General features: G+C 41.0%; 1 long non-coding RNA gene across 1 annotated transcript in view; it reads left to right on the forward strand.

The window, feature by feature from the left end:
• Positions 1–18009, forward strand: part of LOC140482162 (uncharacterized) — a 127977-nt gene that overhangs the window by 91337 nt on the left and 18631 nt on the right. The window lies entirely within an intron of this gene.

Below are 18009 nucleotides of genomic sequence, written 5' to 3' on the forward strand. Positions count from 1 at the left end.
TCCTCTTGGATGTTGCCTGAACTGCTGTGCTCTTCCAGCACCACTAATCCAGAATCTTACCTTTAGAAGTCTGTTTCTCTTCTCATCTTTCTACCTGAGGCAATTCTTAACCATTGGAATGCACAAAAGCATCATGGGAGGAGGGGAGGGGTGAGGGAAGAAGTGTGTATTGGCAAAGGAAAGCCTCATCCCATCATTAGTAGCTTCTATGTCATGACACCTTTCATGATTCGGGGGACGGGGGGTGGAAGTTGGTGGTGGTGAGTGGAGAAGGCAGTAACTTACCATCATCCACTATGACTTTGGCAGCTAAAAGAACACTCACATTGGCATTGGTGCCCAGTAACCAGCGCAGCATCCCTTTGAGGGGCTGAGGGAAAGCAAACACATTGGTCCTCTGCCAGTCCTTTGGAACTCCCTCCTTTGTGGGTGACCTCCTCCAAAAAAGAAACAGAATGTCAGTACTAGTGCATCAATCTGATTGGGTAATGTACCTGCCACAGCTGATTTGTTGCAGATGTACAGTGGCAGAGAGTGATATGTGCAGCAGGCCTAATTGGAAGCTGTGTCAGAACGAGATGTGGTTTGAGTGTTAGGGATGAACTACTGAGCGCCGTGGTGTTCTTCTAGGCATTGCTCATCCTACAGGTGCTGCCAGACCTTCTGAGTTTCTGTTTCTATTTTTGCAATACTATTTGGCCCCTTGCAGGGTATAATCGAGGTTGGCAACATATCAGATTTCAGGGCAGTGTGAGAGAGATATTCACAGCCATGCCATAATTCCAAAAATCCGTGTGGATACAAATTGTACCTGATGCCCACTTCATTTCCAACAGGACTGGACAGGTTACAAATCATGGCAGTGGTAAGCAAAAATTAGGGCATGAATGTGATGCCCCATACACACATGTGTGTTCCCATTTGGAACCCAATGGTATCACTAACGAAGTTGGAATTCTAAACCAAAAACTGGATAGTTACCATGTAGTCTTGCAAATACCTTGATTAAATTTTATTGTACTACTTCCCAATAGGATTGGAGTCATATCATCACACATGAACTTAGCACCCTGTTCCCATTATTGCTGAGGCCATCATATTTTTGTTGATTTTTTCACATTAGGTGTGCTGATGACGACCTATAGCAATTTTAGGTACTGTAAGTTTTACGTGATTTGGAAGCCGTAACAACAGAATGGAAAAATTGGAAGCAGTGTGACAGTGTCACTAGCAGGTCATTAAATACTATTAAATAGTTCACTCTCTTTTAAGGAGAAACATCTCCAACCAGGCAGAATTGTGTGTCAAGTGCATACAAGGCAAAGATTTGATGTCATCGACCTCTATCACTTCTCTACTAGGAAAATAAGCCCAAGGTTCTGTCATATATTTATCCACAGTGAGCAGTTATTCATGTGCAATAATAGATGTTCATCACAACAGCACATGCACATGCGAGAATATACAACATCTTCACCGAGGTAGCACTGTCATTCACTGGTCCACAAAAGTAAGTGTTGACCTACAGCACACGGGGTATCATGTAATGAATGTACTTTGTGTGCCATTCAAAGGTGGCAAACTAGTCATTTCACAATTCACAAACCAACTAATAACATTCCTTTTAAACCACAGTTCCAGTTAGAGTACAACTGGGTAATATCTGGTGCTTGTATAGTGTGCACATATTTAAATAGATGCTCCCCTGAATTTGAAAATAGATTAAATGCACAAATGAAGCACTAAAGGTAAATGACAAAATGGTCCTTCAAAATCATTGGTGATGGAACAAGCTGATTTGTTGCATATATGCTGCGGTTTTCTAAATACTTAGTAAAAATTAGTGGGTAAAAAACTTCGTGCAGAGGAATCATAAACTATGGAAGAAACAAGTAAAATGAGGGAACTACAAAGGAGTCCCCAATGTTTTTATCCCTGATTGCTTTGAAAAAAGCATCAACAACCTGAGAAAACATTAAAAGCAAATTGGACACCACATTGCTTTAGAAGAAATGAGAAATCAGGGCAGCATTTTGTCTAAAGTTCATTCATCAAAAGATAGCATATTTTGAAAAGGGTAAAAGTACCATGAAACCCATCAGGGATGAACAAAGACTATGCACTATAGATTACTTTAATCCCCTGCCAGATATAAAAGGGATAATTACATATTTGTGGTTGAAGCTGTGTGGCGGAAAAATCAATACAACTTTTTTCTGTATGACACTTCATTAGTGTGAAAAATTTTAAAAGCTGAAAAGAACTACAATGCAATTAAATGGTTCTATTGCTGTGCTCCCACATATTCAGGATTGGTAGTATATTATTATCTGGTTTACTTGAAAGAGTGACTACCTAATCATTTGAAAGTATTGGCTATATATGATACTTATTTATGTTATCTTTTACAGATCATCACTGGAAGTTATGACCTACTAATTTTAAAATGTACCTTACACATTTGTCAAATGGTGGTAATTAGGACAGCACCACTTATTAATGCAATAGCAAAGTAGCTGCCTCATATCTTGAATGCAGATGCACTTGCAAGAATTTATTTGACTAAGGTACCCTGCTGTTAAAATGACAGCCCAGATTCAGAATTTCTTCCTCCTTTTTACTAAGGGGCTCGTTCAAATTCTAAAAAGCAAATTTAAAGAAATTAAAGAAACCTAAACCAATTATAACTACTTCTCCCTTAAAATTAAGGATTTTTTAAAAAAGGCAAAACACCTAATCTCTTTATTTCAGAAACTCCTTCACAGTTCAAACTATATAACCATTTTGGCCACACACTTATCTCTTATTACTTTATATAATGCATTTATTGGATTGATGCTGGGCAATTAAGACACACAATCCAATATGGGGAGAGAGGAAAGGCATGCACGTAATTGTATTTGGGGAAGAAAAGGATAAAACATTATTAGCTTGGAGGAGAAGGAGGAAGATCTAGTCATGTTTTGGGAATGAATCATACAGTATTGTGATAAAATGAACCAAGTAATAGGTTTGTAAGACCAGTCCCAGAGAAGGTGATTGTTGGGATTTTTGTGTTAGCCAAACATAGTATTTGAATCTGTACTGAACCCTGAGTAGAAACTGCCTAAACTCTCTTCTCACATTTTTTCATTCTTCCTAGCAACTGATATAAGGGAACTCATGAGATATCCTTTAAGAGATTGAGAAAGTAAATAAAATGAAGGCTTTAATTAGAAAAAATACTGTTAAAGGAAATATACAGACTTAAGACATTAATCTGGTTGAAAGATATGAATAGAAGCAGATTTTGATGATTTTAAACATAAAACAGATAATCAAAACAAAACATCATTGATTCTAATAATGTCAATATATCAATTTACAGTCATTCATACATCATATTAGATTTAATATTTTAGTTGTAATTAATACTTTAATCAGTTGTAAAATTTGATGCAAGTAATTTTATACCAGCAGCAATGAAATTTAATGGCTCTTTTGTTTTCTGTTGAAATAACATTGCTTCACAAGCACCAAAAGCCGGAGTGGTATGAATGATAAAGGAAATAATAGTTTAAAACAAAAAGAGATAAAGAATGTTTATGACAATCATCAGATGCAGAATGAAATACTGTGACAATGCCACAGATTAGAGCGAGCAAAGAGGGAAACTGGAAAAGGATTTAACAGCAAAGAAGGAGAATGAGAAAAAAATACCAGGAATATGAAAGGAAATCCAGAACAATAGTGGAGCTGATTAGGAACAAAGAAGAAAATCTTGCAGAGGCAGAGGGCAGATCTGCAGTACTGCTTTGCATCTACAAAAATAAAAGGATGAATTTAATGTTGCAGTACAGGAGGCAGTGATAATAATGAATAAGAAATTCCACCGCTCAATGTTAAAAGTCACCACTTGAATCCTCAGCTGCTGGAGAACACTAGGGTAGAGACAGGAGCAGCATTGACTACAATCTTCCAAACATTCTTGATATGGAAGTGGTGACAAGGGCCAGGAGACTTGAATTGATTGTCAGAAAGCCTCAGTCAAGTCCAGGGGGAGAGCTTTCCATCAGAGTTCCTTACATAGTCAGTCAACAGCATCTCTGATAACAGACCAGACCCTACTCAGGTGCTCTGAATCAGGATAACCTACTCATTTGGGGTGAGGAGCTGAATGACGGGCAGCGCATCACCTGTCTTGATTCTTTCTACTCTTCTGCGGGCTGTTTTCCTCCTGGAATGAGAGAGCTGCAGGTATTATGGGAGATGGAAGTGGGTGACAAAGCTATAATTGTTGATGCAGGTGTAGATGCATCCCAAACAAAAGAGGACGTGCAGGCTCAGTGGTGTCAGGGATTGGAGTGGGTGACTGAGTGGAGAAAATGTTGTAAAGCACCTCTACAAATCATTGGTCAGACCGCATTTGGAGTACTATGTTTAGTTCTGGGCACCTTATTTAAGGAAGGATGTTAAAGCCATGGAGAAAGTTAAAAGGAGTTTTATCAGAATTATACCAGGAATAGAAGGTATTAGATACAAGGAAACATTAGAGAAATTGGCCTTATCCTTCTAGGAGGAGAGAAGATTAAGAGGTACCTTATTAAGGTGTTCAAAATTAGGAAGAATTTTGACAAGTTAAAGAAGGATATTCTGTTTCCATGAGTTGGTATGTCAGTAACTAATGGTCACAATTTCAGGACTATCAGCAAGAAAGCTAAGAATGAGATGAAGAGAAACTTCTTTTTACTCAGAGAGTTGTCAAGATTTAGAATGCGCTGCCTGGGAGAGTTGGATTCCATTGGAGGTTGCAAATGAGAACTGAATATATATTTGAAAGTGATGAATTTGGAGAGCTATAGAGATGGGACTGGAGAATGGAACCAGCTGAGTAGCTCTGTCAGGAACAGACCTGATGGGTCGAATGGCCTCCTTCTGTACCACAAATCTTCGAATCTATGAGCCTTGGTGGGAGGTGAGTGAAGCAGCAGAGATATAATGAGGGTGAGATATTGGAGAGAAGATGTGGCATTTCTCCTGAAGGATTGGACAAGGTTATTGACCTTCCTTCTACTATGCTGCGTATTCCTCCAGACGGTTGAGACTGCACAACCAGGGTGGCAACCCTGGACCAGGCTGGCATGATCATGTATATTGGTCTCCACTGGGGAGGAAGAAGTCCCAGCTGTGTATTAACCCTTTCAGCAGGATCTCTTTGACCGTGTACATAAGTGGGAGCACTGATGTCCCCTGTCTGCCATGTGTAGGGTGAATATCAGCAACTGTATGGGGTTGATCCAGACTGATAGTGCACGGCAGGTGTTTAGATGTGGCATCAGCACAAGGGATGCCAGTGAATTCTGGGATATCCACTGAGTATCAGATTGTTCTGGGAACAGCTAGTAATACGATAGGGCAGTAATCTGAAGTGAAAGATGCTGGGTACAGGGTCAGTGATTGCTGAGACAAGTTTGATCAGCAATGACAAGAAAACTCAATGGGCCTCAAGGCAATAAACCCTCCAACAATCCTGATGTAACTCAACTTAATCAAAAGAATGTTATACCCAGCCCTATGAATCTATGAGGCTCAGCAGGAAGTATGTATCTGAACTCATTCTGAAAGTTAGTTCTAATAAAGTTTACAGTGCTCTTGATAAATATGGTGTAAACAGCATGTACTATCTGATGACATTTAAGGGCTGAACACGCACTCTTTAAAGCTGACACTGCAGCAGCATCTCAAAGATAGATACAAAAAATGTTTCTCTTCCTGCTGTGTTTCACCTTTTGGTGTTTAGTGATTAAGATGGTGGACTGGCACACTTTAAAGTGTGACTCACTCCTAATGAGAACTATGGGTAAATGGAAGACTTTGTAACAGTCAACGTCTGCCTAAATAAAAGGCCTAAATAAAAATTGTGGTCTCTTCTTCAGATTTAAAGAAAAAAATTGTACAAAAATGCACTTTACATTCATTTAATTATTCTTGAAGTATAATTAGCCAAGGCAAACATAACAGTCAATACACACACAGTTAGGTCCCCGACTGATACTCCTTCTACCTGTCCAATTTCAATCTCTAAAACTAAGTCCAGAGTTTGTTTATTGCTGTGTATGGCTAAAAGAGTTGTCCAAACACATTTAAGACATCTGTTTTCTTTGTACTTTTTAGACTGATTTTATCCCCGATAACATACTTGCTCTTCTATGTCCTAACTCTTTGGATTTGGAGATGCCGGTGTTGGACTGGGGTGTACAAAGTTAAAAATCTCACAACACCAGGTTATAGTCCAACAGGTTTAATTGGAAGCACACTAGCTTTCGGAGTGTCATCACCTGATGAAGGAGTGACGCTCTGAAAGCTAGTGCTTCCAATTAAACCTGTTGGACTATAACCTGGTGTTGTGTGATTTTCAACTAACTGTTTGGAGACCTACAATTTGTTCCTAGTAATATAACTGTCCCTGTTTTGTTTTCAGTTCTTTTTCAATCCAAATTTAGACTATTAAGCCCCCACTCCCACTCCCAACACCCTCAATGAAAAGATTAGATTAGATTACTTACAGTGTGGAAACAGGCCCTTCGGCCCAACAAGTCCACACCGCCCTGCCGAAGCGCAACCCACCCATGCCCCTACATCTACCCCTTACCTAACACTACGGGCAATTTAACATGGCCAATTCACCTGACCTGCAGATCTTTGGACTGTGGGAGGAAACCGGAGCACCCGGAGGAAACCCACACAGACACGGGGAGAATGTGCAAACTCCACACAGGGAATTGAACCCGGGTCTCTGGCGCTGTGAGGCAGCAGTGCTAACCACTGTGCCACCGTGCCGCCCACTAAGCTGCAAAAAAGCTGCAAAAGTAAATGCTTAAAATACACCTGGTGATTTACCTATAGCAATGTTTGACATTTCCATTTTTTTACCAGTTACATCATCCATACAAAACTGATAGGGTTTTTTTAAAATATCTACATTGGGCTTTAATGAGCTTATCATTTTTAAAATCTTCTTGAAATATGTATTGTTGACAAGACCAACCTGAGATCAACCAAGACCCACGTTCCCTTAATGCCCTTGATAATGGGGAGCTGCATTGTTGAAGGGTATTGCAGTCCATCTGATGTAGGTTTGCATACAGTGCTGTAAGGGGTCTTCTACATATTTCATGCAGTCACGTGAAAGAAACAGCAATATAGTCTCAAGTCAGGATGGTGTGTGACTCACAGGGGAACTCACAGATGGTGATGCTCCCACACATTTGGTCGTCCTTGTACTTTTAAGTTATAAAAGTCAAGCATTTTGTTTCATTGTATAGTTGAGCATGTAGCTGCTTAGTCTCTCAAAAATGTACTGCTTTTGTGCAAGAAATCTTTATTTACAGCTATATCTATACTTATATTATCTCTTAACACAAGGTTGGAGCTTCAGCTCTCTTTTAGATCTCAAGTGATTCTGACATAATTATTTGTCCAGATCATATTAACATTCTATAGGTCTTCCTATGCCTCTTCCTGACACCCCAAAGTCCCAGACTTCACAGGGTTTGTCTCTTTGGTACTTTGATTAACTTGCTCATCTGGTTCTGAACTTCCTTTGAGATGTCTGTACTTTCTTATCTGCCATTGTGAGTGTTCTTCTGGATGGCTGGACTTTTGTATAGTTTTCATCTTCTGAGCAGTACATTCAAGCTTTTATAGACCAGTTTAAAGAAATTAAAGCATTATAGGTTTGCTTTATGACAACATAGTCTGTCTCAACCATGTCCAATCTTGGTTATGATGTTTTGTCAATTATTATACCCCCTACCTGTTTGGTCTCTTATCCATACTGTCTATCCAGGCTTCAGCTCTAGTAACTATAGTGGCCTGTGCCTGTATTGAAGTGTCAAGCATAGTTGTTCCTTAGTTCTTCCTCTCTGTCTTTTACTCTGTGTGGTTGTTCTCTCTAATGTTAGGTTTTAATCTGTGTGACAGAGGTGGAAGCCATGTTTCAGTCTTCCAACTTCTGGTACTTCTAATAGCGATTACACAGCTGTAGTTGTGTTGGTGGAAAAATCTACAGGATAAAATTGAAGTCTTTGTTTTCTTGAATCATGACTGAAACATTCATATCCCTCTCTCAGATCATCCATTTCCTTGAGGGTACTGAGGTGAAATGGTAATGTGAATGAAATCAGTGAAATTTTGAAATTATTTATTTGCAAATTGTGGTCCATTTCCTGGCAGTATAAAGTGCAGGATCCAGTGTGTGGAATACATTTTTGGTGGGTGGTGGGGGGTTGGGGGGGTGGGGGGGGAGGCGGTGGGGGGTGGATTAGGTAATTATATCTGGTGTGAAACTAGTAATTGGTTGAGTTCAACCATAGTAATGGCTATAAGGATGATTTTTCACTTCACTCATTTCATTTGAATAAATCCTGTCCCAGGCACTCCCATCACTTTAATAAAAAAGACATTGACAATAATGATTCCTTTTGTTCTTGACTGTTTTACAGCGCAAAGATACAGTCGGAAATCATTTCTTCTAAAGGCTGAGTTAAACATAGCTACCAGACTGATTGTTGCTGCCTCACATGACTTTTTATAATCACCAAATGTCCTTGGTGAATTTTTTTAAAGAACCTCAAGCTGTAGGATTCTTGATATAACTAATCTTATAGACCAGTCTAGTCTAAGACTAAAAACTCATCAATAATAGTGAAGTAATTGCACTGTTTCAAGTATTATCACAATGTTGGATTGTTCAGTACGTAGTCTGTTCATTCTTCCAGACAAAATTTCTAAATTTGAAGACATTCTTCATTCTGTTCATTGCCTTATCTCTTCCTACTTCCTTTCAGTAGCTGGTAAATTCTGAGTGAATAAGAATGAATATACTTCAATCAGCTTGAGGTGGTCAAAGTCATCCTGTTTAGCACCATTTTAAGATATCCTTTAGATTGTGTCTGCTGAGGTTTAGTATTCTCCTTGTACGTATTCAGTGATTCAATCTTTATCTCATGCGTCTTATTCTGAACTGTTGTATTCTGGGTAGCATTTAGGTAATTTTCCTCATGTTCAAAGGATTATCAATGATTTACAATTGATTTTGATTTTGAAACATAATCCCACTTGAAAAATTTTCACATGCCCAGATTACCGCTAAAGCTTCTTTTTCTATTGTGGTAGAACATTGTTCTTTCACTGTAGTGATTTAGAGGCACAGTAGACTGGTTTAGATTTGCCATCTTACTGCACTTGAAATAATACTGTCCACAGTGCTGTTCTAGTTAGTAAGTGTGAATCATAGTGTGCCAAGTGTTCTGAAGGTATTATGAGGTTTTAACCTTTCAAAAGCATTGGTTCTTTTTAGATTAGATTCCCTACAGTGTGGAAACAGGCCCTTCCACCCAACCAGTCCACACGAACCCTCCGAAGAGTAACCCACCCAGACCCATTTCCTTCTGACTAATGCACCTAAACACTATGGGCAATGTAGCATGGCCAATTCACCCGACTGTGGGAGGAAACTGGAGCACCTGGAGGAAACCCACGCAGACACAGGGAGAATGTGCAACTCCACACAGACAGTCCCTCGAGGCTGGAGTCAAACCTGGGACCCTGGTGCTGTGAGGCAGCAGTGCTAACCACTGAGCCACCGTGCCATCCCAATCAACTGTGATTCCAGTGGCTTACATATTGTTTCCAAGAAGTCTGATTGTGAGTTTGACAAACATTTGACTTAAAAAAAAGAAAGTGCTGGAGAAACTCAGTAATCTGGCATCAACCATGCAGAAAAACAGTCATCATTTTGAGTCTAGATTAGAGTGGTGCTGGAAAAGCACAGCAGTTCAGGCAGCATCCGAAGAGCAGGAAAATCGACGTTTCGGACAAAAGCCTTTCATCAGGTTTTGAGCCCAATGTGATACCTTTTTTGGATTTGAAAAGGGATGGAAAATGATGGATTTTATACAGTTGGGAGAGGGAGAAGGAATGAATAGAGTGAGACTGTCCAAAGCAAAAGACAAAAGGAGTGGCAATGATGGTAAAGGAGTGATAGAGATGTAAACTGGCTGCAAATGGTAAGTGTGAAAAGGAAAAATTGGTCCAATCTGTTGAGAGAGAAATCAACAAGGCACAGATATGAAGCAGCCAGGCATGTACGAAGGGTTATGCTTTGAATTAGTGGAAATCAATATTGAGTTCTAAAGGCTGTAAAGTGCATAAACAGAAAATGAGGTTTGACCCAGGGTGGAAATATTAAGCATGGGAACAAATAGCAAGTAACTGAAAGGTTGGGGTCATTTCTATGGACAAAAAGTTTTCATATTCGCTATTAATTTTTAGGCCTACACCCTGTACAACTGTCAGGTTTGTTCTGGCACTTTGATCATGTTCCTCTTTCATGGTTCCATATGTCAGTATATTGTCCATATTGCACCACTGATCCCTTCTAATGAGTTCAACATTGTTCTCTGAAATATTTCTGGAGCAGATGCATTTCCAAAAGGTAATTTGTTGAAACAATGGCAAAGGATATCATAGATGTAGCCAGCATATTGGATTCTTTATTGAAAAATAAATGTCAGGATCCACAGTTAGCATCCAGTATGGTATATAGGATGCTATTAGCGAGTATTGTCCACTGGATGGTTGAGTTGAATCCATTGGGTGCATCATGGTATACTGCCTTGGTTCCAAAATGTTTAGAGGAGCAGTAGGTTGGATTCTTCTGATCCATGGAGCTCTTCCTCTGCCTGCACCACAGTTTGTGACTTTAGGCCTTTTCTCACAGCTGTGCATTTTCCAGATCTGTGTTTCAGTTTGCCTCCATTGCTTTGCAATGTATCAATGTTTTGACAATTTTTCACTATTCTTTTCCTCGCTAATCTCAAGGTTCTCTTTAATCTCTGGCTTTGTAGCTGCTTTTTTTCCCTTTGCTGTTGCCAGTGGACTGACATTTGAGGCTGTTTATTCTCCCATAAAGTATGCTGCCTGAGTTCATGGCCTTTAATGCAATACCTGTGCAATTTTTCAGCAGACAATAGAAAACATTTTCCAAAGCCTACCCCAAATTACCATTTATCTAGATGGCATGCTAATAACAGGGAAGACTGATAAGAAGCACTTAATGAATTTGAACAAAGTCTTTAGACTATTTTTCCAAGCATTCAATGGCACGGTGGCACAGTGGTTAGCACTGCTGCCTCACAGCGCCTGAGACCCGGGTTCAATTCCCGCCTCAGGCGACTGACTGTGCGGAGTTTGCACGTTCTCCCCGTGTCTGCGTGGGTTTCCTCCGGGTGCTCCGGTTTCCTCCCACAGTCCAAAGATGTGCAAGCCATGCTAAATTGGCCATGCTAAATTGCCCATAGTGTTAGGTAAGGGGTAGATGTAAGGGTATGGGTGGGTTACGCTTCGGCGGGGCGGTGTGGACTTGTTGGGCCGAAGGGCCTGTTTCCATACTGTAAGTAATCTAATCTTAGGGAGAAAAATTGACCTACATGGGCTACAGAGTCGAAAAGACTAGGTTGCACCCTTTGGGAGACAAAGTGAGGGTGATCAAAGTTGTCCTGGGTCCTATGTCTATACTGGAGTTTAGGTCTTTCATTGGGCTGGTGACTTATTACAGAAAGTTCATACATAACCTGCCCTCCATCCTGGCAACTTTGCATAATTCTTAAAATAGGGTCAGCTTTTGAAATGATTGCATAAACAAGCCAAAGTCTTCAGGAAAGTGCAGAAACAGTTATCATCTCAAGCAATATCTGGTAATAGCATGTGGCGCCTCCCTGTATGGCATCAGGGTAGTATTAGCTCATAAGTGGCCCAATGGAGAGGAACGCCCAATAGTGTATGTATCCAGGAATATGGCTAATACAGAGTATTAATATACCCAGATAGAGAAGGATCATTTGGTGGTCATATTTGGAGTGAGGAAGTTCCACCAATATCTTTAAAGACATAAATTTGTAATAATAACAAAGCGCAAACCTCTGCCACATCTACTTAAAGAGGACAAGGTAGTGCCATCCATAGCTTCAGGTTGAATTCAGCAATGGGCTGTAATACTGAGTGTGTAGAATTACAAGTTGGAACACTATCAGGAGGCCAAGTAGCAAATACGGATACCTTGAGATGCTTCCCACTGGCAGATACACCATCAGTGGTACCACTACTGGAAGAGAATGTATTGGTTTTAAATTTTCCAGATACATTTCTAGTCATAGCTGACAATATCAGACTTTGGGCACAGAAGGATCTGGCCCTAGCAAAACTGCAAGAGCTGGTGGTGATGGGAGAAAACAAAGGGCTGTCGAAACCAGAATTGAGAAGGCATATTGTTATGGAGAGCAAAAGTGATTGTTCCAAGCAAAGGTTGCTGCCAGATACTGGCTGAACCCTACCAGGGTCATCCAGAGGTTTCCAAAATGAAAATGTTGGTGAGAAGTGATGTCTGGTGGCCAGGAATGGATGCAGACATAGTCTCATTGGTGGGCAGTGCCCAGAGTGCCAACAAGGACAAAAAATTAACACCTGCAGCTCCCCCACATTCATGGGAATAGTTGGGTAAACCATGGACTCAGTTACACGTCAACAATGCAGGTCTTTTATAGGCTTAATGTTCTTAGTCATTGTGGATGCCCCCTCAAAGTGGCTGGACATGCACAGAGTTTATTCATCAAACACTGGAACAATGGTACAAAAACTAGGCGCATCTTTTGCAACACACTGACTCCCAGAAGTGTTGGTCACAGATAACGGACCATCATTTATAAGCGGGGAATTAGAATATTTCCTAAAGTCAAATGGCATTCAATAAATAAGTTCAGCTCCATACCATTCATCATCTAATGGTCTGGCAGAAAGAGCAGTCCAAACTTTGAAGGCAGGCTTAAAGAAACAGCCTACAACTTCATGAGGTACCAAATTGTCCCAGTTCCTGTTTGACTATAGGATGACACTTCATGCAATTGCAATTACTTATGCAATTACTTTATGCTCCAGCAGAGTTGTTAATGGGGAGAAGACTCTGCACCAGGTTAAACCTGATCTTCCTGGACCTGGGGTAGGTGAAATTATATCAGGAGCACCAGTGCTGGACACGAGACTCTACTAAGCAAGAGAGACAGCTTACTTCAGGGGGTGAAGTTTGGTGTAGGAACCACAGGAATGGCCCTGCATGAGTAAGAGGCATGGTTGACCCAAGGTCAGGTCCAGTGACATCTAAATTTCGGGTAGGTGTGATGGTCCTGAACAAGCCTATGGACCATATGAAAGCTGCAAACTCACAAACGGGTCAGCAGCAAAACATGCCTGGCTCCTTGCCTGACTTTCCGACTGTGCTGGAACCTGTAGGGTTCTCCCTCTGCATCAAATGAGGAAGATATTTCAGAATCTGAGATAGACACGGCAGATGTCACTACCTTGATGCCTTTGCCACCTGAAGAAGAGAATGAATTTCTTTCGAGATGCTCCAGGCACAAGAGTTGAGCTAGAGCGTGTTAAACGCTGTCCAGATCCAAGACAGAGTCAGAAGAAGCAGACCTGGTGCAAAAACACCCTTGGAGGAGCTACAGTAAAATGAACCAGCCTATGTCCTCAGTTTGATGGGGGGGGGGGGGGTGTAGTGATTCTTATGAGGTCAGCCAGATGGACCTCATAGAACATGAGTTCCCTGATTGGGGCTGTTAATCTGGTCCAATCAGGGAGCCCTGGCTGACAGATTAAATTTCAGAGTGTCAGACATCCTGTTCAGTCTGACAGCTGGCTCTGAGGGAGCTGGATCAATGTCACAAACTCTCCACGTTACATGAAGTGTGACTTGACGATGGATACCGATCTTTCTGGAGTTATTTCAAGTAGAAATAAGCAGGTGCTGTCTGGTAAACCACGACCTCAGTGTCAGGTTTGACATCCTAGTCCTCAATAATTCTATTTCTCAATTGGACAAGGGCTGAGATGTCACACTGGAGGCAATGACGCCCCTAAGATATGAAAAATGACCCCCAGATTTTCCAGGATCTTGCTGAGTACCAGTATGGTATAGAATATCAAGACCGTAGAGAAAATGGATAACTTCATACAGAACTGCTGATTAGCTAAAAGTTAGACCCATGTTAATTGTTTTGGAAAGTGTTTAGACTGCAGCCAGGCCATCACATTAGAAAACTTGCTCACAAACCATAGTTGGAAATGGCAAAAATAAAACTCTGCATCTGTTAGCAACAGACAGCACAGGTTTCTGGAAGAGCTAGACAATATCAGAGGAGGAAAGGAAGACAACGTGATAAAATTTAGAGTGCACATTTCAACAGCCAAATTGGCACCTAAACGTTTGAAGGCTAGTTTGGCTCATATTGTATTTGAACTAAATAGTGTTGTCATATTTCAATTTTTTCACCTCTTCCAGCAAATTGCCCCAATTTCATTGTGTAATTAATGCCGAATGAAAGGGAAGAAAACAAGGGAAGTTGGAAATGCAGTCACCATAATACTTCACCCAGGACAGAAGGGAGCCACAGTATGTTTCCAAAAATGGGTGGATTTGGCAATAGAAATAATGCTGAAGAACACTATCAATGTTCAGCATTTTTAATTTGTACATCAGAAAGAAATCTCCGGAGCTTGCATGTACACAGTTAAACTTTATCAATGGCTGTACAGCTACTTCATCAATGACCTTTGACCATGATGTCGAATTGTGGATGTGCACAGATGATTGCACAATGCCCAGTACAATTCACAATTTCTCAGACACTAAAGCAGTCCATTTCCATGTGCAGCATGGTCTGGAGAACATCTAAGATAAGCGTCAAGTTACAGATCAGCCTGCTGAATATCCCACTATAACTATATTCAGCCTGCTGAACATCACTGCTGAATATCCCACTATCAACTTTCTGGAGGTTTCCAATGGGCAGAAATAGAACTGGACCAGTCATATAAATATTGTGGCTACAAAGCCAGGTCAACATCATCCAGGACAAATATTCTGTGTGATTGGCACCCATCCATCATCTTCAACATTCACTCCCTTCACCAATGATGTCCAGTGGCAGCAGTCATTACCATCTACAGTATACACTGCAGTAACTCACCGAGCTTACTTCCCAACACTTCCCAAACCTGCAACCTTTATCACCTCGGAGGACAAGGTCACCAGAAGCATAGGAACACCTCCACCTGCAAGTTTCATTCCAAGCCACCCATGATCCTGGCTTGCTGTATATGACCTAGCTATATAACTGCTCCTTCACAGTCACTGGGTCAAAGTTCTGGAATTCATTTGGCTTTAGCACTGTGGGTGTGACTATATCACAAGAACTGCAGCAGTGCAAGAAGGTAGCTCCCTAGCACCCTGACAAGGGCAATTAGTGCTGGACAATGAGTGTGTGCTTCACCAGGCTCATTGTTCCTGGTTCATTGAGTCTATGTTGACCAAAAGAGAGTAATGCAGTCATAGAAATATAATGAAAAGAATGGTTAAAACACTTCATGAAATGTTATTTATTAATTATTCTGTTTTATGCAAATGTTATGGCATGGTAAAGTCTTAATTACTACCAAGAGAAACCTCTCTCGTACTGAAACAATTTTTGTAAGTGCAGAGCCTCATTCATTCAGATTTAAATTATTATCCAAGATTTTGAAAATATAGAAAACTGAATAAGACATTTTTCTTTTTCTCTCTGTCTCTTTTATCTCTTTCTATTACTTCCTTCTGTCATTGAATTAAGCTTGAATGAAATATACCACCATTGAGAGTGTTTGTGTCTCATTAATGTTTCTTTCATTGAATTAGCTGTGGAGAGACACATTGCTGCTTGTGAATTTGCACAGGTCCTCGATCTCTTGTGGAATTTGCTCGACTAAAATCCCTTGGAAAATCTGTGGGAAGCTGTAAACGTATTGAATGGCTGATGACATTATTTTTCTGCCATCAGCAAAATTTGACTAATTTATTAAATCCAAGAAAGTAATGTTACTTTTGTAGCAGTTTGCCAGGAGGTGAACTATTAGGTCAACCAGATTGGGTATATTTTATGGTAACCATAAATTCTACAAGAGAGATGGCTTGCACCTTAATAGAACAGGGATCGGCATTCTGGCAGGCAGGTTTTCTGCTGCAACACCGCTACATTTAAACTAAGTAGCGGGGGGGAGGGGACAAGCTGGATGTTTAAAAAGGAAATTGAAGGGGTAGTTAGAACAAGAGAAGTCAAGAAAGACAACTGTATCAAGGAGGCAGAAAACTGGAAAAGGCATCATGCTGTAAAGTTGAGTGAAATAAGGGTTGAGGGGAAGGGTGAGAGCAGTAACAAATTAAAAATTCTATATATGAATGCACGAAGCATTAGACACAAGGTGGATGAGCTTGAGGCTCTTTTGGAAATTGGCAGATACGATATTGTGGGGATAACTGAGACGTGGCTTCATGGGGACAGGGCCTGGGAAATGAATATTCAAGGCTACATGTGTTATCGTAAGGATAGACTGACGGGCAGAGGGGGTGGGGTGGCCTTGTTGGTAAGGGAGGATATTCAGTCCCTTGCGCGGGCGGACCTAGAGTCAGGGGATGTAGAGTCAGTGTGGATAGAGCTTCGAAACACTAAGGGTAAAAAGACCCTCATGGGAGTCATCTACAGGCCCCCAAACAGTAGTCTGGATGTTGGAGGTAAGTTGAATCAGGAGCTGAAATTGGCTTGTCGCAAAGATGTTACTACAGTTGTTATGGGGGATTTTAACATGCAGGTAGACTGGGAGAATCAGGATGGTATCGGGCCTCAAGAAAGAGACTTTGTGGAGTGCCTCAGAGATGGATTTTTAGTGCAGCTGGTGCTGGAGCCGACCAGGGATAAGGCGATTCTGGATCTGGTATTGTGTAACGAACCAGAATTGGTCAGTGACCTCGAAGTGAAGGAGCCGTTGGGAAGTAGTGACCATAATACAATAAGCTTCAATCTGCAATTTGAGAGGGAGTGGGTACAATCTGAAGTGACAATATTTCAGTTGAATAAAGGGAAATATGGAGCTATGAGGGAGCAACTGGCCAAAGTTCAATGGTATAATACCTTAACAGGGAAGACCGTGGAGGAACAATGGCAGATATTTCTGTGTATAATGCAGAAGATGCAGGATCAGTTCATTCCTAAAAGGAAGAAAGATCCCAGGAGGAGACATGGGCGGCCGTGGCTGACAAGGGAAGTAAAGAAGCATATAAGGTTAAAAGAGAAAAAGTATAACTTAGCGAAGATAAGCGGGAAAACGGAGGACTGGGAAGCTTTTAAAGAACAACAGAGGATTAGTAAGAAGGAAATACGCAGAGAAAAAATGAGGTACGAAGGTAAACTGGCCAAGAATATAAAGGAGGATAGTAAAAGCTTTTTTAGGTATGTCCAAGGCAAAAAAATGGTTAGGACAAAAATTGGGCCCTTGAAGACAGAAGCAGGGGAATATATTACTGGGAACGAAGAAATGGCAGAGGAATTAAATGAGTACTTCAGATCTGTGTTCACTGGGGAAGACACAAGCAATCTCCCTGAGGTAACAGTGGCTGAAGGACCTGAACTTAAGGGAATTTCTATTTGCCAGGATTTGGTGTTGGAGAGACTGTTAGGTCTGAAGGTTGATAAGTCTCCGGGACCTGATGGCCTGCATCCCAGGGTACTGAAGGAGGTGGCTCGGGAAATCGTGGATGCGCTGGTGATTATTTTCCAGAGTTCAATAGAATCGGGGTTGGTTCCTGAGGATTGGAGGGCGGCTAATGTTGTGCCACTTTTTAAGAAGGGTGGGCGGGAGAAAGCAGGAAATTATAGACCAGTTAGTCTGACCTCAGTGGTGGGAAAGATGCTGGAGTCTATTATAAAGGATGAAATTACGGCACATCTGGATAATAGTAACAGGATAGGACAGAGTCAGCATGGATTTATGAAGGGGAAATCATGCTTGACTAATCTTCTTGAATTTTTTGAGGATGTAACTCGGAAGATGGACGAGGGAGATCCAGTGGATGTAGTGTACCTGGACTTTCAGAAAGCT

The sequence above is a fragment of the Chiloscyllium punctatum genome, chromosome 10 (genome assembly GCF_047496795.1).
Source record: "Chiloscyllium punctatum isolate Juve2018m chromosome 10, sChiPun1.3, whole genome shotgun sequence".
NCBI classification, from domain to species: Eukaryota; Metazoa; Chordata; class Chondrichthyes; order Orectolobiformes; family Hemiscylliidae; genus Chiloscyllium; species Chiloscyllium punctatum.